This window comes from Macaca nemestrina, chromosome 6 (assembly GCF_043159975.1).
Source record: "Macaca nemestrina isolate mMacNem1 chromosome 6, mMacNem.hap1, whole genome shotgun sequence".
Lineage (NCBI taxonomy): Eukaryota > Metazoa > Chordata > Mammalia > Primates > Cercopithecidae > Macaca > Macaca nemestrina.
This window is the reverse complement of record NC_092130.1, coordinates 13483529-13509001: the sequence shown is the minus strand read 5'-3', so window position 1 is coordinate 13509001 and position 25473 is coordinate 13483529. Positions and strand designations below refer to the sequence as shown.

At 36.9% G+C, this 25473-nt stretch overlaps 1 protein-coding gene across 8 annotated transcripts in view; it reads left to right on the top strand.

The window, feature by feature from the left end:
• The window catches only part of LOC105480824 (teneurin transmembrane protein 2), a 3943693-nt gene that overhangs the window by 2609845 nt on the left and 1308375 nt on the right, over positions 1-25473 (top strand). The window lies entirely within an intron of this gene.

The following is a 25473-nucleotide window of genomic DNA, read 5'->3' as shown; positions in this document are numbered from 1 at the left end:
CCCAGCAAGTATGACAAGCTAGTTTGCAATCAAAATCTCTAAATCCAATTATAGATTGGTATTAATTGTAAAAATTTTACAATTGTGATCAGCACTAAGGGAGAGAAGTGGAAGTTTTTGTTGTTGTTGTTGTTGTTGTTGTTGTTGTTTTGAGATGGAGTCTCGCTCCCTTGCCCAGGCTGGAGTGCAGTGGCGCGATCTCGGCTCACTGCAAGCTCTGCCTCCGGGGTTCACGCCATTCTCCTGCCTCAGCCTCCCGAGTAGCTGGGACTACAGGCGCCCACGACCACACCTGGCTAATTTTTTATTTTATTTTATTTTATTTTATTGTATGTTTAGTGGAGCCCGGGTTTCACCATGTTAGCCGGGATGGTCTCGATCTTCTGACCTCTTGATCCTCCCACCTCAGCCTCCCACAGTGCTGGGATTACAGGCATGAGCCACCGCGCCCAGCGAAAAGTGGAGGTTTTACAGCATTTGAGGGGAGCAAATTGTAGGAAAAACCTGGTTGGGGGAATTGAGAAAAGACTTCCTGAGAAAATAACATTTTAGTTAAGCACTAAATCTTGAATGCCACCTTCATAAATTAAATCCCCTTTACAATGGCAGCATCTGAACTATTTTTTCATTTTGCGTGGATGTGATCTGTTTATTGTAATGATGCAATCACAGCTCCATAACAGCAGTTACTGAAGCCAGGGGCATGGTGACAAGAGAGGCATTGGGAAGCAACTCTGAAAACAGTAGGCAGGTCCTCAGCAATGTCCATGAACCTACTTGAGGCAACTTCAGTGAGCTGGAGAACAGTTCACAGCCCAGTTCAGTGAAATACCCCTTCCAACACGATCCCATTCTTGGTGTCAAGACAGTGTTTGACATAACATCATAGGACAATGCTTGGTATTTCTTTTATTAGTCTGGTCTTACTTTTAAAATGTAGCAAATATCAATATCATAAAGTACACATTAGAAGACAGAGAGCACAGATGTCTACTTGTACTTGGTAGAAAAGAAGGAAGGAGGGAAGGAAGGGAGGAAGGAAGGGAGGGAGGGAGGGAGGAAGGAAGGAAGGAAGGAAGGAAAGAAGGAAGGAAGGAAAGAAGGGAGGGAGGGAAAGAAGAAGGGAGGGAAAGATGAGGGAGGGAGGGAAAGATGAGGGAGGAAGGAAGAATGAGAGGGAGGAAGGAAGTTAGAATGAGAGGGAGGAAGGAAGGAGAGAGGGAAGGAGGAAAGAAGGAAGAAAAGAAAGGAAGGAAGGAAAGAAGGACAGAAGAAAAAAATAAAAAGAGAAATCAAATTCCAACTTGTAATAGGTTTTGTTATTATTTAGGTATGACAAGGCCAATGATAAGGGATTATAAGATGTACGGATGACTGTTATTTGAAAGATAGTTTATTCTAATCACAAGTAGAGTAGAGTTTATTCAATTTTCAAGAGAGAGTAAACAGGTCACACCTGGGTGAGGGGGCACACAGAGAACACCCGGGGGTATCACAAGACAGAGGGAGAGGGAGTGACTGGGTAAATGCCTTTATTGTGGTTTCCACAAGAAGGGACTGGCAAAGGAGGTTAAGTAAGTAGGCTTAGGATTGGTTAGTATGAAAAATATCTGTGGACTCTGCGGCACAGAGGATATTTCAACTGTCTTTTATCTGGCCCTGGGGTGATTAGGGTGGGTGTATAGTGGTCCAGAGTACGAGAGTCCCATAAGAGGAAGTGGTTGTGGGTGTGGATTTAATTGGCTGCTCAAGAAAGGGAACTGATTGGCTTCTACCCAGGGCCTCAAAACTGGGTCAAGACAGCATTTAAAAAACAGTATTACACAACTGAATGCGACCAGGTTTGCAGAAGCAGTTTATGTGTTCTCTCCTCTACTAGGGGGAGAAAGGGCTTATTCTCAATTTTACCCACAGATTTTTAGATGACTGAACAAACACAAAACCCAACTAAAAATAGTTAAGGTCATTGAGAGTTTTTTAAAAAATCACTTTGCCTGTTAAAATTAATCGCAACATACCAATTAAATGAACTTTATCTTAAACAGGTGTAAGACAGGATTTATCTGAAAGAAAGGTAGCAAAACTCCTCTCCATTGATTATCTTAACATTTGGCTTAGTACTATTCACAAATTTGAGGCTATCTATGCTGTTTTATGTATGAGGTCCAGCAGCATTTTACTTGAATATCACTAAATTCTGGTCTGCTCTTACTAATGTCAAAGTCAGTTTCATATAAAGATTCATGGAAGAGAGAAGAATGAATTTTTGTGCCCTGAAGATTAATCTGCAGGTGATACAGAAAATATCACTAGGAAGCCCAATGATGTAAGCAAGCGCCAAGCTCATTATCTTGGATTTACTAATAAAAATGGTGCTGTAGACCAGGCGTGGTGGCTCACGCCTATAATCCCAGCACTTTGGGAGGCCGAGGTGGGCAGATCACAAGGTCAGGAGATCGGGACCATCCTGGCTAACACGGTGAAACCCTGTCTCTACTAAAAATACAAAAAAAAAAAAAAATTATCCGGGCCTGGTGGTGGGTGCTTGTAATCCCAGCTACTCGGGAGGCTGAGGCAGGAGAAGGAGAATCACTTGAACCCGGAAGGCGGAGGTGGCAGTGAGCCGAGATCGGGCCACTGCACACCAGCCTGGGTGACAGACAGACTCTGTCTCAAAACAAAACAAAACAAAACAAAAAGGCACTGTAAATGAATTGGAAAAGTTAAGGAAACAAGGACAGGTCGTTAAATTCTGTAGTTAAGTATAGGACTCTCCATCTGTCCAAATAGCTTATATTGATATAATTTCTAAGATGAATAAAACATCACCAAGATCAATATCCAGTGTATGTTCCAACCAAAATGTGACAATAATCTATCCATGGTAGCATTTATTTGATCAAATACTTTATAGTTACTCAATGTATTTAACAAAAAAGCAATAACATTTTACTGAAAATTAAATTAGGGTTTTAAATGCAAGGCAATATTGTTTCTAAAAGTATTTTGGCAGGAATCATTCATTCCAACAGGGACAACTTTATCTAATGATATCTAGCACTTATAAGGCATTTTCATCTTCCAAGTGTTTTACTCACACCAATTAATTAATTTTCATTTTATTGAAACAAGATAGGTAAATACAAGTTAAAAGGAAGCTAATTTTCTTCCAGACCAGATGGGAAGTCAATGCCAAAATTTAAATTATGCTTAGGATTTTGGCTTCAGCCCTCCGTCCTGATCATTAAGTAAAAAATACCTACCTCAGTATCATTAAATGTTGTGAAAAAAAAATAAAAATAAAAACCACAAACTCCAAAATCAAAGCTGATAATTTCAATTTTTAAGACTTCCTCCATGTGCTCTTCAAAAAAAAGATAAAAATAAAGAAAAAAAAAGTATAGTGCTTTTCCTTTTTCCCTCTTGATAAAATAGCATTCTAGACCTGATAGTGTTGAACTGTAGTCTTTACAATGTGAAGTATGATAGTTTTCAAATTATCTTTAAAAAAAATAGATTATTTCTCATAAAAGTGTTGGTGAGAAAATACTGAAAAGAATCAAATGTGCAAACTATTTGTTATAGCTCAAGGATGTCTGCATAACAATGTGAGAGAATTCTTTATAAATCCACTTATACTCAAGGTATCTTTATATATCTGAGGCTAAAAAAATATATAAGTTTGAATAATGCATACACGTTTTTGTTATAAGATTGCATTCTTTAAATAAATAATAAATATCTCACGGTGCTATTCTTAAAAAAAGAAAAAATGAAGATTTCAAACTATGGTTAACCAAAATGAAGGCACTCTGTTTGTAGAAGTTGTTGAGTACAGAGAGCATTTTATATAGGCAAAATAAATGTCCAGCTATAGCTGTAAATCAGAGCAAGGTAAAAGCCAAAATAAATTATCTAGCTTGTGTTGAAATAGCTTCAAACTTAGGGTACTTTTCAGAATTTGGCAAGCTGTGGACCATGGGCCAAATCCAGCCACCCGCCCGTTTTTGTAAATAAAGTTTTATCATAACACTGTCATCCCCATTTATTTACGCATTGCCTATTGACACTTTTAAGCTTCAACAGAAGACTCCAGTAGTTGCAACAAAGACCATATGGCCTGCAAAACCTAAACTATTTACTCTCTGGCTCTTTACGGAAAACATTTGCCAACCCCTCCTCTACCAGAGCTGACTTGTTGAGTCCCTGAGAGAAGTCAGACGACACTCATTTAGGCAAGAGGGAGGCTACTAAATTTGAAAAGGAAATCTATTTAAATTTGTGCTTATATAGGGAGCACCCAATTTCTGAGCCAGGTGTCATTCAAAATTCATTTGTAAGTCATTTATGCCTCACTCTGACATATTCATTAACTCATAATATGACTTTCTAATCTACAACATAGAACAAATTGGGGTCAGGTTCAGATGACAGACATTTAAAGCATTGTTTCTCCCTCTCTTTCATGAACTCCTATGCATCTTAAAGTTACCTAGAGAAGATCAAGATACATCCTATTTGGAGCATTTTATCCTTATGAAGTCAGTAGAATCCATTGAGTGTGAGCAGTGAAATATGCTTAGCTTGCAAAGGTGTTGGATTAGGGTTACGGTTGCCCAGGTGAGCTGAGATCATAAAAATGGCTTCTTCACCATGGATAGCAAAAAGGAGACTTCTGATATCTATATTTTCTGGTGTTCTATATATTTTGTATGATATTCATGTAAAGCAACATTCTTTGATGTTTTTTACTTTCTCAGATTCTCTAGAGCAAGGTGAAATCTTCAAAGTTCTCTAACTTTTAATGATGATGATAGCATTGATGATATGCAGTGGTTACTGAATGTGTACTATGTTTTCTCTATTGTTCTAAGTTTATATATGTGTTTAATCAATCCTCATCACAACCCCATGAAGCGGTATTGTTATTATTCTTACTTTACAGACAGACAGTAGATACAGATGATAAGTCATTTGTAATAGATTACACATCTAATAAGCATTATAATAAAGGAGGAAATACGTCTCTATCAAAGCCTTAAAGATAAATTAATTTATCTAAGCCTTGTGAGAGCTCAATTTGAATGCGATATATATATATGTATATATATGTGTATGTATATGTGTATATATATATGTATATATGTATATACACACACATTCTCAATTATGTATATACACACACATTCTTAGTGGGTATATGTATATATATGTGTGTATATATATGTATATACACACACATATATGTATATACACACACATTCTTAATTAGTGGGTCATAGGGGTTTAATATTAATAAATATTGTTTTTGGCCGGGTGCGGTGGCTCACACCTGTAATCCCAGCACTTTGGGAGGCCGAGGCGGGCAGATCACCTGAGGTCAAGAGTTTGAGACCAGCCTGGCCAACATAGTGAAACCCTGTCTCTACTTAAAATACAAAAAATTAGCTGGGCATAGTGGTACGCGTCTGTAACCCCAGCTACTCAGGAGGCTGAGGCAGGAGAACTGCTTGAACCCGGGAGGCAGAGGTTGCAGTGAACCGAGATCGTGCCATTACACTCCAGCCTGGGGGACAAGAGTGAGACTTCGTCTCAAAAAATAAATAAAGTAAATATTGTTTTTTTACATTGTTTGAATATTAATATTAGTTACTAGATTAGACAGTTTCAGCAAAATTAATGCTGTATTAAAGTTTTCTTCACCCTTTCTCATAATTTGGCTACTTATTAATATGGACATTATTTTTATCAACTTTAGCAATAAAGTGCAAATTTTCAATAGTTTATGACCTAAATGATACAACTTTCACATCCTTATAAAATATTACACTGTTATTTATATTATTTTATACAATTAGTAGCACTTCAGCTTCTAGTAATAAATCACTGAGTAATTCAGACCAAGATTTCCTGTGATGCCAGTGAGAAAATCTAGACAAAACCAAAAAAATGCCTTTTGAGCCATCAGAAAACAAATACTACCAGGCTAGGACCTGTAAGAAGGTGGAGGGCCAGAGAAAGATCTCATTTTTAGGACTGTATTTCCCCTTGGGTATTTTCTAGTTTCTGAGCAGATCATCTCAGAGACTAAAGATTAAAGAGCACTTGAAAATAGCATATGGGCCTAAGATACAGCAAATGAGCTCCAGAGCCCACAGAAGGAAGGAGAGTGGGGCAGTAGTTGAACTTAATCCCTTGGGTTTGGTACTCTGAGGGACTAAATCCCTAGAACTCTGGAAACTAGATAAATTCTTACAGTGTCCTCAGACCGGTTTCAAACTAATTCAAACCTGAAACAAGATGGAGTGATTATAGGTTGACTGTGCTTCTGAGCATCTTATGGAAGCAAATGCTAATTTTTCTCAAGAGAAAAATAACATCGCCCTAGTCTTTGAGTCTTCGAGTTATTTCTGTATTTTTAAAATTCTGTGTTCAGTTATAAGATAACATACATGAAAACCAGCACAAATAACACATATCGTCAATAAAAACCAATGCAAACAAAAGACAATAAAGACAGATTCAATTAGACTTCAGATATTCAACTTATAGTGTATAGATTTTAAAATAAGCATGCTTGCTATGTTCAGAAAAATAAAATAGTAATAATTATGGAAAACCCTGGAAATAAGAGAAGAATAATATATAGACTTCAGAACAGAAAAAATGCAATAACCAAGATTAGGTACTCAATGGGTGGTTTTATCAGCAGATTAGACACAAATAAAGAGAGGCCTAGATCTGGAAGGTAGATAAGAAAAAATATTAAGAACACACCAAAGAGACAAAAATATGGAGAATCACAAGAAAATATAAAATACATATGGGATGCAATGAGGAGATCCAACATGGGTGCAATCTGAATCCCATTAATAAATGGAAGAAGGAATTGGGAGAGAAGTAGTATCTAATGTCACAAAGACTGAAAACTTTATAAAAATGATAAAAGGTATTAAACCTTAGATTTTAAAATCTCTATGAACTACAAGTAGAATATACAACAAGTAATCTATGCGTAGGCATATAATATTAAAGTTTTGCAAACCAAAGAGAAAGAGAAAAAATGTAATGCAGCCACGTAAAAAGGATAGATGGTCTTTAAAAAGCAAGTATAAGACTCACTGTTGACTTCTTAACATCATGACATAGCCAGAAGATAAGCTATAAAGTATTAATAGAAAATAATCGTCAAACTAGAGTTCTATACAAGGAAAAAATGTCGTTCAAGATTGTTGAACTAAAATAGACGTTTTCAGACAAATAAAAAATAAGAATTTTCAACCGGGCATTGTGGCTCATGCCTGTAATCTGAGTACTTTGGGAGGCCAAGACAGGCAGATCACCTGAGGTCAGGAGTTCAAGACCAGCCTGGCCAACATGGGGAAACCCCGTCTCTACTAAAAATACAAAAATCAGCTGGGCATGTTGGCGGGCACCTGTAATCCCAGCTATTCGGGAGTCTGAGGCAGGAGAATTGCTTGAACCTGGGAGGCGGAGGTTGCAGTGAGCCAAGATCACACCATTGCTCTCCAGCCTGGGCAATAAAAGCGAAACTCTGTCTTAAAAAACCAACCAAACAAACAAACAAACAAAAACTGAGAATTTTCTACCAGAAGTACCTCTTGAAGACTGTTATGCAGGCCAAATAAAAATGATCCCTAATAGAAGATTAAAGATGTAGAATAAAAGGACAACAATACAATGATGAACAAATGGGTAAATATAAGTGAATATTAACTATGGAATAATAATATTAGTATTACTAAATAACAAAAGGTTGTATGGTAAATATTAATATGTCATGCCTCTTTGGATTTTAATACACAACCATATACATAAAATAAAATGGGGTTAAATAGTAAATGAAGTTAGGTCGGGCGCTGTGCCTCACGCCTGTAATCCCAGCACTTTGGGAGGCCGAGGCAGGTGGATCACCTGAGGTCAGGAGTTTGAGACCAGCCTGGAAAATATGGTGAAACCTCGTCTCTACTAAAAAAATACAAAAATTAGCCGAGCATGGTGGTGAGTGCCTGTAATCCCAGCTACTCGCTCCTCAGGAGGCTGAGGCAGGAAAATCACTTGAACCTAGGAGGTGGAGTTTGCAGTGAGCTGAGATTGCATCACTGCACTCCAGCCTGGGCAACAGAGCAAGACTTTGTTTCAAAAAAAAAAAAAAGATAGTAAATGAAGTTAAACAACAAGGCAACAACCAAATATTAAGGCAAGAATGAAATATATCATTTCTAGGTCACCTCTAAAAGAATTGTAAAGGACTATGTAACTCTTTAAATAATAGAGAGCAAAAATAAGATAACAAAAAATTATCAATAAATTGAAAAGGAGGCAAGAAAAAAGAGAGAAAAGAAAAAATGTTAGGACAAAACACACCGCATTATTTTATGTTTAGACTCAAATATTAAATGTAAAAAAATTAGGTGTTCAAAATGAAGAGAAAAATTATCAGGCTCGTTTATGTAATTTTTATAAAAGTCTCATCTAAAATATTCCAAAATAAGCATTCCAAATAGTTAAAAGGTAAAACAACAAAAAAGGAAAATTATATACCTTGCAGATGTGATCCAAAAGATATTGCTTAGCTATATCAACATTAGTCTCAGTAAGTCTTAAGATTAGCAGAATTAGTAGAGATAAAGAGGAACACTTTATAATGATAATTGGATGAATTCACCAGAAAGATACAACAATTCTAAATTTGAGTGCACTGAAAACTTAGCTTGAAGATATATAAAGAATAGACGAAACTATAAGGAGAAAAGAAAAAAAAAAAGTCTAATCACAGTGGAATATTTTTACACACTTCTCTCAGACACAGATAAAACTAAAATTAATAAGAATATTAAAAATTTGAATAACAGGATGAGTAGACTGGATCTAACGGGCATATCTAAGATGTCACTCCCTATAAAACTACAAAATGCATCTTAACTGCAGGCCTAACATTTGCAAATGGAGCATTTGCCAGGTCATCAAGCAAGTTTTGTTTTGTTTTGTTTTTTGTTTTGTTTTTTGAGACAGAGTCTCGCTGTGTCGCCCAGGCTGGAGTGCAGTGGCGCGATCTTGGCTCACTGCAAGCTCTGCCTTCTGGGTTCACGCCATTCTCCTGCCTCAGCCTCCCGAGTAGCTGGGACTACAGGCGCCCACCACCACGCCCGGCTTATTTATTTATTTATTTATTTATTTATTTATTGTATTTTTAGTAGAGACGGGGTTTCACCGTGTTAGCCAGGATGGTCTCGATCTCTGGACCTCATGATTTGCCCGCCTCCGCCTCCCAAAGTGCTGGGATTACAGGCGTGAGCCACCACGCCCGGCCCATCAAGCAAATTTTAAGGAAGGATTGAAATTACTCATAGTGTATTTTTTGACCATGAAGAAATTAGCTATCAAATATTAGAAAAAGATAGCTAGAAAACATTCATATAGGATGAGAATTAAGAAATACTCTTATAGATGATCTAGTCGATCAAAGAAGAAATCAATAGAGGAATATTGATATTTTGAATTAAGGAATAATGAAAGTGCTATATTAAAAAAAGTGTGGGCTGCTATAGGAAAACATTCTTAGATGCTAATCTGTGCCATTAAATGCATTTATTAAAAAGAAAGATGTGAAAATTAACTCTCCCAGAGTTTAGAAAATAACCACAAATTGAATATAAAATAGAAAAATGGAAAACCAAATGAAATAGAAAATAAACATAGACATTAACAATGCCAAAAGCTGGACCTTTGAAAGAATTTTTTAAAGTAATAAACTTCTGTTGAGACTAATCAAGAAAAAGACAAAAGGCACAAATAACTGATGTCAGGAACAGCGAAGGCATCAGTACCACTCTCTACAGATATTAGATATTTAAAGGTCTGATAACTTTATGCCAATAAATATAAACATCTAGATTAGACAAATCCACAAAATAATTACTAAAGAAAAACAGAAAATCTAAGCATACCTATAATTATTAAAGAAATTCAATAATAAATTAAAACGTTCCAGCAGGGTGCGGTGGCTCACGCCTGTAATCCTAGCACTTTGGGCGGCCGAGGCAGGCGGATCACCAGGTTAGGAGATTGAGACCATCCTGGAGAACATGGTGAAACTCCATCTCTACTAAAAATACAAAAAATTAGCCTGGCATGGTGGCAGGTGCCTATAGTTCCAGCTACTCGGGAGGCTGAGGCAGGAGAATCGCTTGAACCCGGGAGGCGGAGGTTGCAGTGAGCCGAGATCGTGCCACTGCACTCCAGCCTGGCGACAGAGCGAGACTCCGTCTCAAAACACAAACAAGCAAGCAAACAAACAAAAAACTAGCAGACTTGGGAGGAAGATTACCTTAATTTCATGAAAATTACTTACAAAATAGATAAATAAATCACAGTCAATATTATATTTGGTATAACGTATTGCAAGCTTTTCCTCTGAGATTGGGTACAAGTAAGTCTAATAACATGACTTGTATTCAATATTATAGTAAATGTTGTAGCCAATATAATAAAGCAAAAAAAAAAAGAAAATGCAATAACTAAGAACAAAGAAACAAAACTGTTAATTCACAGACAACATGATTAACTATATGAAAAGTTTAAAAATCTGCATAAAATTGTTTTAATGAGTAAGGTCAATGTATAAAATCAACTGTATTGCTTTAAATGAGCAATTGGACAATGAATTTCATGAAAGCAAGCCATTTATGAGAGCATAGGAAAAACAAACCTCTTAAAAGAACAAACCTCGTAAGAGCTGTGCGTAACTCTACCAATGAAACGTAAAATATTACTGAGAGAAGATAAAGACGACCTAAATAAATTGAGCCAAAGTTTTTAGAATTTCTTTCTCTGGGTAGAACTTGTAAAATTGATGGCAAATGCATTCGGAAATGCCAGGGTGAAGAATAGCCAGTGAAATCTAAAGCAATAAAACAGAATTGAAGGACTTATTGTACCCACTCTCAAGATTTTATTATTAGGTTATAACAATTATGACAGAAAGATATTGTGTAAACACAGACAAACTAAACAATGAAACAAAATAAAAATTCCGTAAACAGACTCACCTATGTATTGATTTATGACATAATTTGCACTGCAGAATGAGAGAAGCACAGTTTTCTCAAGAAACGTTGCTACCGGCCGGGCGCCGTGGCTCACGCCTGTAATCCCAGCACTTTGGGAGGCCGAGGCGGGCGGATCATGAGGTCAGGAAATCGAGACCATCTTGGCTAACACGGTGAAAACCCGTCTCTACTAAAAATGCAAAAAATTAGCCGGGCGAGGTGGCAGGCGCCTGTAGTCCCAGCTACTCGGGAGGCTGAGGCGGGAGAATGGCGTGAACCCGGGAGGCGGAGCTTGCAGTGAGCCGAGATAGCGCCACTGCCCTCCAGCCTGGGCGACAGAGCGAGACTCTTGTCTCAAAGAAAGGAAAGGGGAAAGGGGAAAGGGGAAAGGGGAAAGGGGAAAGGGGAAAGGGCAAAGGGCAAAGGGCAAAGGGGAAAGGGGAAAGGGGAAAGGGGAAAGGGGAAAGGGCAAAGAGCAAAGGGGAAGGGGGAAAGGGGAAAAGGGAGAAATTATGAAGACTCAAAAATGTAAGCAGCGGCTGGGCGCGGTGGCTCACGCCTGTAATCCCAGCACACTGGGAGGCCGAGGCGGGGGGATCATGAGGTCAGGAGATTGAGACCATCCTGGCTAACACGGTGAAACCCCGTTTCTACTAAAAATCCAGAAAAAAAATTATCTGGGCGTGGTGGCGGGCGCCTGTGGTGTCAGCTACTGGAAAGGCTGAAGCAGGAGAATGGCGTGAACCCGGGAGGCGGAGCTTGCAGTGAGCCGAGATCGCGCTACCACACTCCAGCCTGGGCGACAGAGCGAGACTCCGTCTCAAAAAAGAAAGAAATGTTGCTACCTCTGGCTGGGCGCGGTGGCTCACGCCTGTAATCCCAGGACTTTCGGAGGTCGAGGCGGGCGGATCACGAGGTCAGGGGTTTGAGAACAGCCTGGCCAACATGGTGAAACCACGTCTCTATAAAGGTACAAAAAATTAGCCGGGCGTTGTGGTGGGCACCTGTATTCCCAGTTACTCCGGAGGCTGAGACAGGAGAATCGCCCGAACCCGGGAGGTGGTGGTTGCAGTGAGCCGAGATTGCGCCACTGCACTCCAGCCTGAGCGACAGGGCAAGACTCTTATCTCAAAAAAAAAAAAAAAAAAAAAAAAAAAAGTTGCTACCTTAATTGGATATCCATACAGAAAAAATACAAGATTACTTCTTATCATATACAAAAAATAATTTCAGGTGAATTATAGCTTATATTATGAAAGATAAATAATGTTTATAGAACATAAAATTTGTCATGGGGAAGCTTTTGTGAAGAGATACTATAGATTATAAAATAAGGAAAAGCATAGCTATTTAGGTGGCATTTACAGTAAGAACACTGGTATATTAAAGCACAGGATTAATAGCTTATATCCAAAATATACAAAGAGCTCCTACAAGTCAATTAGGAAAAGAGCTATAATACAGTAGAAAAGAAAATGGACAAGTATTTGAAATCACTTCAGAAAAGATGTCCAATGCCTAATATACACTTGTAAAACATGCTCAGCCTCATTAGTTATCAGAGTTTTGCAAATTAAAACCATAAGTGATACCACTACACATCCGGCAGAATGTTTAAAAATAAAAATACTGAGAGTACCAAATGCTAGCAAGGATGTGGAGCAACTGGAACTCTTATAGGCTCTTAGTAGGTGTGCACACTCTCCTGGGGGAACTAAAGTTGGAAATACACATACCCAGAAATTTTACTGTTAGGTATTAGCTTGAACCATGTAAAATTTTCAATATTTGCCATTACAAACGACAAGTTTATACGGTCCAAACTAACATATCCAGTTGAAACTCATACAGCTATATCGAAAGTGTGTATAAAAATATCCATTGTAATGTTACTTGTAAGAGTTCCAAACCAGAGGCAGCATAAATGATAATCAGCTGTAGAGTGAATAAATAAATTGTGATAAATTCACCCAATGCAATACAGTATAGAAAGGAAATAAGTGAACTATAGCTATGCACAATAAAATGAATATAAAGGAAGGCGCTTTATTATTTCATTAGTAAAAAATGAGGACACGCAAAAATCATAGTGTTTAGAAAAGTCTAGGTGTCTAAACTATAGGGAAAAGCAAGGAAATGATGATCAAAACAATTACTTTGGAAAGAGAGGGAAGAAGTATGATGGAAAGAGAGCACAAGGGTCTTCCAAAGCACTGGCAACGTTTCATTGCTTCACCAGGAAGGTGGTTATAGGGATGTCCATTTTGTAATACATCATCCACCTGTACATTTTTATTTTGATCTCTACAGTTGAAAATTTTATAGTAATAAGAGGTTCAATAAGATAATATAGTGTAACGGCTAATATGCATGCCAAATTATAAACAGAATATTACTCCCAAAAATTACTCGTTATCAAAAACAGAGTCCACATATTTGATTTGTCACATGGGGAGCTCCCTCGCTTATGTTATTTTTGAGCAGCAGGATGACCTATTCAACAACAAGTTTACCTATTCAGCAAATATTTAGTGCCTCGTAAGTACAAACACTGTTCCAGGTGCTGTTTCAGCCATGAGGACAATACAGAAATCTCTGCTTTCATAGATCTTATACTCTAGTGGGAGAGAGAAATAATAAAGCACAGTAGATAAGAAAATTATATAAATGTTAGAAAATTGTGTTAAGGAGGAAAATAAAGCAGAAGCAAGAATTTTTTTAATGAATTCTCAAGTGGAGTTACAATTTTAGATATGAGGACCTCTGTAAAATGAAATGATAATTCAGCAAATGAGGGATCTAACCACATTGTTATCTAAGGAAAGAGCATCCCAGCCCGAGAAATAGCGAGGGCAAAAAGTAACAGAAAACATACTCTCCAGAAATTATCTCAATCAAAGCAACTTCTGGATTCTAACAGAAATCAACTGATGAAACCAGGAAAATAAAGGAGATGCACTAATACAAAATTAGTAATGATTCTTGTGGTCTGACCTCAGACTTGTAAGCGCAGGGTATCATTGTAAACAAGCCTTGAAAAAAGTTTCTTCCAACAGCGTCAGACTAGGTGGTTACATCTTGGAGACCATCTATATGAACTTTCCAGATGAATGAGAAAACAAGCACATGAACAATGTTTTCAAATGTTATATCAAAGAGCTCTTGTGGATCAAGATAACATTTTCAGGGAGATCATCATAGATGGATTTAAAAAGTTCTGTGTTGCCAAAAAATTAGAATAAAAGTGAAAATTACGTGCTCTCAAACATGGTTATCAGTCAAAAAGTGACTTTACTGCTGATGAAGATTGATGTTGAAGATGCCTGTGAAGAATTTGAATGAAGTTATTTCAGGAAATGTGAAAGTATTAAAAATGCATAAATTAATACTTAAAAATATCTAATCATAGTTATATGTCCAAACAAAAACTGTACATGAATGTATACAGCTGCATTATACATCATAGCCAAAAGGTGAAAACCATATGTCCATCAACTAAAGGATAATTAAAATATGGTAGATCCATACCATGGAATATTACTTGGTTATAAAAGGAATGGGGATACTGATACATGTTACAAAATGGGTGAAGTTGAAAACATCATGCTAACTGAAAGAAGGCAGGCACAAAAGACCACATTATATAATTCCATTCATATGAAATACCTAGAAAAGGGAAATTTATAGAGACAGAACATTAATTATTGGTTGCCTGTATTGGGGGAGGTGATGGAGGAACAAGAAGGTAATAGCTGAAAGGTATAGGTTTCTTTTTGAAACTCAATGAATATACTACAAACCATTGAACTGTGTAATTCAAATACTTGAATAGTATGGTACTTGAATTGTATCCAAATAAGTTTTTTAAATAGATAATCTTGAATAGATATGTGTAACTAAATGAAAAAAAATTAAATAGAAGTAGGCATTTTAGGATTTCAGCTCTAAGTCTACCCCTGCACATGTCTACACTCATCATAAACATTTCTTCCTGGATCTTCTCTTTGGAAAAACGGGGGCCCATTCCAAAGACTTCTGAAAATGTTCATTTGCTTGGTTGGATATAGAAATAAAATAGTGGGCCATGGGAATGTTGAAGAATTTTAGTTCATTCTGGTTTCTACCTTGATCTTCCTCCCCAGTTTTGAGCTAGATCCCTAAGTATTTGTCACTGGGTCCCTACTTTTTTCCCTGGGACGACTTTGAATGTTAGAAGATGGAGACGGGGACAGATTAAGGCCTAAGTGGTTCTAATCAGGGAATGACTATGTTGCCAACAGCTATATATAATTCAAAATAAGAGCAAACCAAACCTAAACACAAATCTTGCAAGTAGGTGGAAATTCAAATAGCTTTCCAGCTTTTTTGATTGCAAAACTGTAGATCAGCTCATCAGAACTGCCTCATCTCTCCTTTTTCTCTCTCTTCTTGCTTGGATGGCATACTCTGTCATGACACTATTGCCCTAAGTAATATTTCACCAGCCTGTGGGGCAACCTAGCATGGAAAATGGGAAAGGCAGATGCTGAGCACCAGGATTTATCTTACTTTGGCTCTGGGTAGAGAAATTAGTATGTATATAAATGCAAAAATATAACTATGTTGTGATTTTAGCATTTACAGAGAAGACGTTTTCTTTTTTTCTTTTAGAAATTAATTTGCTTCTGCTATAAATCCTCAATTTAATTCTCTTTGTCTCTGACAGTGTAAAAGGTATCTTAAGTAGTCACGAAGGTGTAGGCCAAAGAGTTTGACTTGACATGGGCCAAAAGTGGTAGAAATTTAATCGGATCAACCTGGTTTTCCATAGATTTCTATAGAAATGAAGGAGGCTAACAGGAAAACACAATCAACATACACATGCAACCGTAAACCATGTCTGCCTGTGTTCCCATAATGATTGAATCATTAGTGGTGCCATATTGTATCGGTATTTTCCACACTGCCTTAGGCGTAACAGTCAAAATGTGACTGCCGTATCCATTGACAGTTTGACAGTTTCTACCTGAATCAAAATCTCCAGAAAAGCATGCCAGCTTAGAAAGTAACTGCTGTCACAAAATTAAATTGGAAATAATTTACAAATACATCAGCAGTTACTTTGTAAGCAATCACTCTACAATTAGCATTTTACTAGGCCTTTTTAAAAAGGTTTTTATTTGCTTATTTATTGTTATTTTTCTCCCACACAGTGTTTTAAGAAACCCTTCCCCACACAATTAAAATTAAATAGAAATTTTAGTGCTGTGAAAATGGTAGAATTTCAAACAACCACTAAAAATGGGGAAATGCTACATTATATTTTAAATAACAAAAAGACAATTAAAAAATTAAAATATATGGAGGGATTGTATCTGCTTCATTCATATGTTTAATATCATGGCAATAATTCAGTCTTGATTTTATAATTCTGGAAACTTTTCAGTATTCTTTCTCCGGTAGCTAACCTGTATTTACTCAGAATATCAATCAGTTGCATTTTTGGAGTGCATAAAACACTCTCTAATTAAGCCTTATTTAATTTGTTTTAACTCAGAGTGCAAAGGAGATGGCACAATGTGAATTCCTCATTATAGTAACCTCTCCTCAAAACTATAAATGGGTATGAAGTGATATCTGTGTGTGTGTTTTTGTACTATAACATCATTCACAGAAGCAGTTCCTCAGAAAGATGATAACAATAATAATGACACTTAGCATTTATATAGCATTTTCTATCTTCACAACGCTTTATAAACCCTAACTAAATAATGGTACTTGCAAGAATGAGGTTAAGGCATCAATGAATCAGCATGTAACGTTTGTCCTCTGAAACATCACCTTTCGCTGTCAGTTCCCGTGGGATAGATTGCCCCTCATGATGGATTAAAACCAGATACAATTGATTGGCTGATCTCAGCCTGCACTCCAAAGGAACCTGCATAGCCTTTGGATGTTTATACTGATTAACTCAAGCAGAGGCATCTTTATTTGTGGTCTCAGACCAGCCCTACACTGACAAAGCCAAGTGAAGACTTTTAAGTAATTATTTGGACAATTCAGTCCCAAATCTCCTCTCATTCGGAGGCACACTAAGATAGTTGCTTGACTACTCTATACCCGGGTTTTTCAAAACTCAACCATATTGACATTTGGGGCTGGAAAATTGTTTGCAGCAGAGAGATATCCTGCGTATGGTAGGATGTTTAGCAGCGCCCTTGGCTTCTATCCACTAGGTGCCGGTAGCACGCATCCCCCACCTCACCCCCCAGGTGTGAAAACCAAAAATGCCTTCAGATATTGCCAAACATTCTCTGTGGAGCAAAATGTCCCCCAGTTGAGAACCACTGCTCTATGCTTTGCTGGTGGTTAGACATCCTTATTCTGTGTCTTAACAATGCATATTTATTTGTCTCCAGCAGTGCCTCCTTTGACAGTGAATTTCAGGTGTGTTATTCCAGTTTGCCTTTCACGAACTGGAAAACCTCAAGGACGTGGTTTAGGAAACTTTCAAGTCAGTTCGGATAACATACTGCCTCACTGCCTACCCCAGTACCCAGAGTAAGGAATTCTTCCACACTGCACAAAGCAGCAGTATCAACATACCCTGAAAATCAGTTTAGCATTACAGTTTATGAAAAACTTATTTCACAGGGTTTTGAGATAAGTTGACAGTGGCTAGTTTGAAAGCTCAGCCTTACACATTTTGCTTCTCAGCTGGGCTTAGAAAATTGTTGCAACTGTAGTTGTAAGGAAAATACTACCTCAAGGCCCGATCATAAAAGCTTCTATCAGACAGATGTCTGCGGTTATTTTTGGTTCTGTATTCAGTAAGTTTTATATGGACCTAATTCCTAGAAAAACTCCCCAGTCTGTTTACATGGACAGGATAAACTGGCTGTGTTTTCTTTGTATTCCTAGTGTGAGCTGGTAATTATCCATCTACTGCTGGGATATTTCATGTAAATGGTGGACATTTTAGACACCATGTGCATCCTTAATCTCCCTAGGATTCTCTAGGAACAAAATTATTTGATATGAAAACCTTTGATATTACAAGTTGTGTTTAACATTTCAAGCCTCATTTGCATCAGTTCAGTTCACTGATCTGTTAAGCACACAGGACGACGAATCATGGAGAGAGGGAAACCTATAGATGCACTCAGTAGCCTGAAGGTATATTACAGAAAATAATAAAAGTGAACTGCTGAAGTATCTAAAATTTATTAGCATAGGGTATAGTTAGTGAGGCAGTAGAATACTATCTCAGAATATTTTTCTGAATAAATAAATAATTGAAAAGATGGGTGGATGGTGAAGATGAGTAAGAATTTCTTGATGTATAGATTATGCGTACTGTGCATCTGGCACATTGTATTGTGAGCTGATTATCCAAGCATGAATGTAGCAAATCCTCTATTGATCTAAATACTACAGCATCAAATCTTGGTCTTTTTTTATTTTTATTTTCTGCAAATCGCTAAAGGCTTTGACAATTTCCACGTGGGCTAGAACTAGGCAAGCAGTCAAACAGTTCCTGTACATCAAGGAGGTACTTACTGATGGCTGTAGCCGAAACACCTGCTAACCTGCTATTGTAAGCATTTATCTGGTATTTGCCTGCGGCAGAAATAAATGAATAAATAAACTTTCACCAGTCATAGTACATGAGTTAATGTATTATAGCATTATGTAAAGTAGCAAAGCACATTCTTCTGGGGCTTTTAAAAAATCATTATTTGTGGCAGTTTAGAACATATCTGCTAGCTTCTCTCTTCCATTTTCCTCACTTAAGTTTCTATCAGAGCCCTCACAACTACAGGGCTAGTTGGCCTTTGCTCTCTCAAGAATACCTTTGAGAAAACCGCCTTCCTAATCCTCAAAGAGTTTTAAAATGGCATTACAAAGGGGATGGATATATTAAACACCTCAGCTGTCAATGAGCAGAATCAATAACTGTGGGTACATAGCTTACATTATGTCTACTTACACAAGGCTTGCAATATTTGGAAAGGAGAGCTTTTCTTTTGACAACTTGGCACCAGCTGTTTCAAGAAATAACACAGCTGTATATCCCTAACACACCTGCCTCTCCTTCCATAATGTTAGAAGAAAACAAAAGTATAAAACAATGACCAGAGAGGTCAGACCACTGCCAGAAGCCTGATTTGCAACAGTATTTTCATTTGAATGTTTACAAGGTATTGAGGCTACATTACCAATTAAAGTTAAACACAAGAATCTAGAGTTGGTTTCTTCAAAACTTTAAAGCTTGAAGGGAACAATACTTCAGTAAGTGGAGTACATAAAATATATCACTGGGACAGCAATATCATTAAACAAAATTTTTACAATAAACACCATCACTCAATATAAAAAAGAAATGCATTGTGTTTCAGAATATCATGTCCATAGACTTGTCTTGAAATATACTTTGAAGGCTAAATTTATTTTTATGCTTTCTATAAAATTTGTTGCAATTTTTAAAAACTCCTTTTCTTTTCTAATTAATAAATCCTGTCAGGAAGATTGCGTGTGTCAGAACCTCATATGAGAGTATGCTGCCAGTCATGCATGCTACCTAAAATAAAGAGAGGAGAGAGTTTAACCCATCTCATTTTTAGCATCTTATTTAAACATCTGCATCTTACTGTCTATTGGAGAAATGTTCCTAGTTTAACTTCTTCAGCTGTTGTTGCCTAATTTTCTTATTTGGCAACAAGAGTACAATGGTAGAAGTTAAAAATGGACAACATCCTTGGCGTTATACAAATTTGCACAGAATCAGCTATTTGTTATATTTCCTTGAAAGACAATTGACTAATTTATGTTCAATGTACTAAATTTTAGATATGCCTATAAAAATTAAATTAAGGGAACACTTCCATTTTCAATAGCATCAAAGAGAACAAAATAATTAGGAATAATTGTATCAACTGGAGTATAAGATACACTGAAAGCTACAAAATAATGTTGACAGAGATTAACAAAGAACTGATTAATGGAAAGACCCCAATGGTTATGGATCAAATGAATGAGTATTGTTAAGATGGCAATATTCCTCAAATTGATCTGCAGATTCAACACAATCCCTGTCAGGATCCCAGCTTGCTTTTTTTTTTTTCCAGAATTTCACAACTGGATCCAAAAATCCCTTTGGAAATAAGAGGGACCCAGAATATCCAAAATCATTTTGTAAAAGAATAACACATTTGAAAAACTCACACTTCCTAATTTCAAACTTTATACTACAAAGCTTGAAATACTCAAAACAATGTGGAACTGTCATGAGGATAGACATATAGATCAATAGAATAGATTCCAGAAATAAACTCATATATTTATGGTCAAGTGATTTTCTACACAGGTGGCAAGACAGTTTAACAGGGGAAAGAAAGGTCTTTTTTGACTAATGGTGCTAGGACAACTGGATGTCCACATGCAAAAGAATGAAGTTGGACCAGTACCTCATACTATACACAAAATTTAACTCAAAGTTAATCGTAGGCTAAACGTCAGTGCTAAAACTATAAAAATCCTAAGAGAAAATATAGAGTAAACCTTTGTGAGGTCAGGTTAGTTAATGGTTTCTTAGATATAACAAACAACAACAAACGATTAAATTAGACCTCATCAAAACTTTTTAATTTTAATTGTACTTCAAAGGACACCATCAAGAAAGTAAAAAAAAAAAAAAAAAAAAAAAAAAAAAACTCCACAAAATAGAAGAAATATTTGAAAATCATCTGATGACTTCTATTCAGAATAAAAAACTCTAGAAATTCAATAATAAAAAGAAAAATATTCCAATTAAAGAATTGATAAGAGATCAGGATAGACATTTCTCCAAAGAATATGTACAAACAATCAAGAAACACATTAAAAGATGCCACATTATTAATTAGGGAAATGAAAATCAAAGCCACAATGAGGTTTCACCTCACACTCATGAGATGGACATACTAAAAAAGATAGACAAGCACAAATGTTGATAAGGATGTGGAGAAATTAAAACCTTCATACATTAGTGATGGAAATCTGAGATAGTGCAATCACTTTAAAACATAGCTTGCCAGTTCCTCCAAGAGTTAAACCTATAGTTACCCTATGACCAAGCAGTTTCTCTCCTAGGTCTATATCCAAGATAGATGACAACACATCTACACAAAAACTTTCACAGAAATGATCATAGCAACACTATTGCAACATTATTCACAGTAGTCAAGAAGTGAAAACAACCCAAAGGGTCATCAACTGATGAATGGATCAATAAAACATTGTATAATCATTCAATGGAATATTATTTAGCAATAAAAAGAAATGAAGTACCAATGCATGCTACAACATAGATGAATCTTGGAAACATTATGCTAAATGAAAAAACCAAAAGCCAGTCACAAAAAAACAGGCATTGTATGATTCCAAAATGGAATCATACATATTATATATTCCATAATATATAATAATAAAGGATAACTAGGCATGATGTTTCTTTGTTTTTGCTTTTATTGATAACAAATCTGTTTTTTCAATGCCAATAACAGAAAATAGATAATATATGATAGTGCTACCAAAAGGAAAATCATTCTCATTTAGGTACAGAAATTTTTCCTGCAGTCGGTCTTTCTTTCTTTCTTTCTTTCTTTCTTTCTTTCTTTCTTTCTTTCTTTCTTTCTTTCTTTCTTTCTTTCTTTTTCTTTCTTTCTTTCTTTTTCTTTCTCTCTCTCTCTCTCTCTCTCTCTCTCTCTATTACTGAAGAGGAGAGATTTATGGTTTGGGTCAAAATACTGATGTTAATGCATGTTGTGTGTGAAAAAAATAGTTTGTGTAAAGGTAAACAAACTGCTAATTTCATTCATTTACTTAAACAAAACTATGTAGTGTTCACCCCTTATGTTGTGTTCAGTGCTACCTGAGGCCAGAGATCTTTAAAGGTGAATAAATTTCGGTTAAAAGAAAAGATGCTTAACAAATGAACAAATACAATTATCAAGTACTTGATGATGATGATAACTTCTGTGAATAAAATAAAGGAGAGTAATGGGATAGCGAGCATGGAGGGGAGGACTGGATGAGGGACAAGATCTACAAAATGTAAGGAAAGTACTCCAGGAAAGTGTAAAAGGGAAAAGTCAGTTGATAAGGAGAAATCAGCTTGAAGTTGTCAGGAGCAGGAAGAGCCTGCAGGGCCTTGTGGTGATCCACACAGCCTGGGAGGAGGTCAAACGATTAAGCAAGGCTGGACCATTTGAGAACTAGTAAGACCACCAAGGAGTCTAGATCTTATTCAAACTACAATAGGAAGTCATTGGAGGGCTGTAAGTGAGACAGTGCCATGATCAGATAGAATTTTTAAGAGTATATTGACTGTGTAGGAAGAAAGTGGGGCCAAAGGGGCCTTGTAGCAGCTCTTCAGGGCAAGGTCAATGGTACTGTGGGCTAGGATGGCAGCCACAGAGATAGTGAAAAGTTCTCAAATACAAGTGACTTAAGACATTTATTTTTCTGCTTGATTTTATTCTTGTGAGATGTAAGACTATTGAAGATTTTGTTTAGCGTTTAAAAGTGAATTTCTGACTGATTATCTGGCCTTCCCAAAATGAAAGGCACACAATGGCATCTGACTATTTTTCTGGGCAGCTCCAGCCACCTCTACCTCAATACTTCGGGTGTAATCAATAAACATAACAGAGGCTATTCATTCCACCAGGATGGATTCCAACAAAAGGCCTCTGTTCACAGTGGTAATAGGCAGACTTCACCCGCTCCATCACATTAGGTATTATGTCTTGCAGTCTTCAGTCACCTACCTGCTTTACTGTTCAGTGGTAATGAAATGCTCTGTTGACATAAGAATCATTATAAAGCTGAGCTGTTTACACTTGTGGTGGCGAAGACAATGTCCCTCCAATGGAGGGCAAAGCACTGCTCATTCCCAAAGGACAGATATTCATACGTTTTTGGGATGATGAAATTCAGCAAGTTCTGCGGCTTGGGTTGGGTTGTAAAGGTATCCTATGGAAAATTATATGTTCAATGTAACCTTTTAAATTTATGTTAATAGGCTTAATACATTTGAGTGGGCACATGCTACTGAGAGTAACTTTAAAGCATTTGTTGAGACTTGGTCATTAATATCTTTTGTCAGATTTCTTCCAGTGTGAGGAGAACATCTATCTTTTCTCAGATTTGAATTCACTAGGCTAATGGCCATAGAGGTACCTACAAACACTTGTAAATAGTTAACATTCATTAACGTGAATTTTTCAGTGGAAGGCTGACTGCTCTGGGTTTATTTTAGAGCAATTAAATATGATTTATTCTCCATCATTTATTGACTTATTCATCCAGCAAATGATTATTGACTGCTTACTGCTATGTTGTACAATGTGAGACATACAAAGAAGGCTAATTAATAATAATAATGGCTAGTGTTTATGGAGTAGACACTGTGAGTACTCAGTGTTTCATATGCCTTATCTTATTCTTTAAAAATACCTGATGATGCAACTGCCATTATTATTTCCAACGTATAGAGATGAAAACTAATGCATAGACAGCTTAAACTATAAGCCCAAGGACACCAAGATGGTGCATGGCAAGGCTGTATGTGCAAATCCTGGAATTGAACATAGGCACTCTAACCCAACAGCCCTTGAATAAGTGCTAAGGTATTCCACCTGCCAAGACACGGCAAACATCCTAGTCTCAAAATGCATGCAGGCTAGTAGGAGAAGCAAGACATTTATGAAGAGAAGAATAGTTTACATTAAGTTCAAGTTCAACACAGGTAAGAACAAATAGCTATAGTTATTGAAAACAAATCACTTCCATCCAAAAGCACTGGCTCTCAGACTTGGCTGCAGGTTGAAATCACCTGAGGAGTTAAAAAACATACAGATGCCTTGGGTCTCCACCCTAGAGTTTCTGACTTAATGGACCTGGCATGTGCTTGTGCAGTTGGATTTTTGAAAGTTCTCCAAGTAATTCTAATGTGCATCCAACTTGAAAACCACTGAACTAGAGGAACTAGAGAAAATGTTAAGAAGGAGAGAGAGTCAGAGTTGATATTTCAAGAATAAGTCACTATTTCAAAAGTCAGAAATGTCAGGGGGTGAGAATGGAGATGGATGGGCAGGTTGAGATTTGGAATAGATCCCTTCTACTCCAATTGTGATCCTGGGACTAGCAGCATTGACATCCCATGGAATTGGTTAGAAATGTGCGATCTCAGGCTCTCTGTCCCAGACCCCCTGAATCAAAATCTGCATTCTCAAGTGACTTGTGTTTGCATTATAGCTTGAGAAGCACTGGCATAGGGGAAAATATCAAGATAAGAAACAACAGAGCATATTTGGTGATGGGCAAATGGTACCCATGGCAATAGGTGGAATATAGAGTGTAGCACATAGTGAGGTGGATGCCACACAGTGAAGCTCAAGTCATCAGGTGCCTTGATCACTATAATAAGCAGTTAGGATTTTGTTCTGTGGAAAGTTGGAAGTCTAAAATCTGCTAAGTAAAAGTATGTCTACAGAGATGGCTTAACGTGATTATCTGGTGACCATTTGTAGACCAGATTTGGGGAAGGAGAGACCAGAGGTATGGAGGTTCTTACAGAGGCCTCCACATGAATTCTCAGTTCACAAATACAGAGAGTTGAAACTCTCAGACTTGGGTTCAATTCAGGAAGCAAGTTCTTATCTTCAAAACACATTGTTTTACTTTCAGGGATTCTTATCTCCTCTAGCAGCCTGACATTGGAGTTACGTTATGAATCTGAATAGAGATACAGGCTGCATCTTACTCTGAGTGGCAGCCAGTGTACATATAGCAGTTTTGTTATTTTATCCATAGTATACTTTCCCCTTAATACTGAAAGACTATGTAGAGGAACACAAAGAGAATTGCAATAGTAGAAGAAAGACCTTTATGTTTGTCTAGCAGCAATATGATAACCATAATACCATAAATTTTCTATGTGGTCGTGGTCTAGGGTGTTGTGTTTGATACAATATTCTGGTTGAGAAAGATTACTACTAATTCTTGGGAAATGATATTCTTATATATTATATCAACTACACATTCTTAATCCCGAAACAACACAAAATATAATTTTTTCTTTGATGGTCCTTTCAGATCAATAGCAACGACAGTGCCTAAGGACCACTCTTATAAAGGTCAGCAATCATTTTATGTTAAAAAATGTGGTAACTTATGGAGATGTCTGGTTGGTCAAGTGCTGGGCACATGCATTGACATATTTTTTTAACCCAAGAGAAAACTTTTCATAATGCAGTGTCTCGGGCATTGTGTCGCATGTAGTAGGTTCATTTGTTACAGGAACAAAAGCACATGCACAGACTATATATATGAAAAGATGCTGTATTGTAAATAGACTTCTAAAATATCAAATTTATAG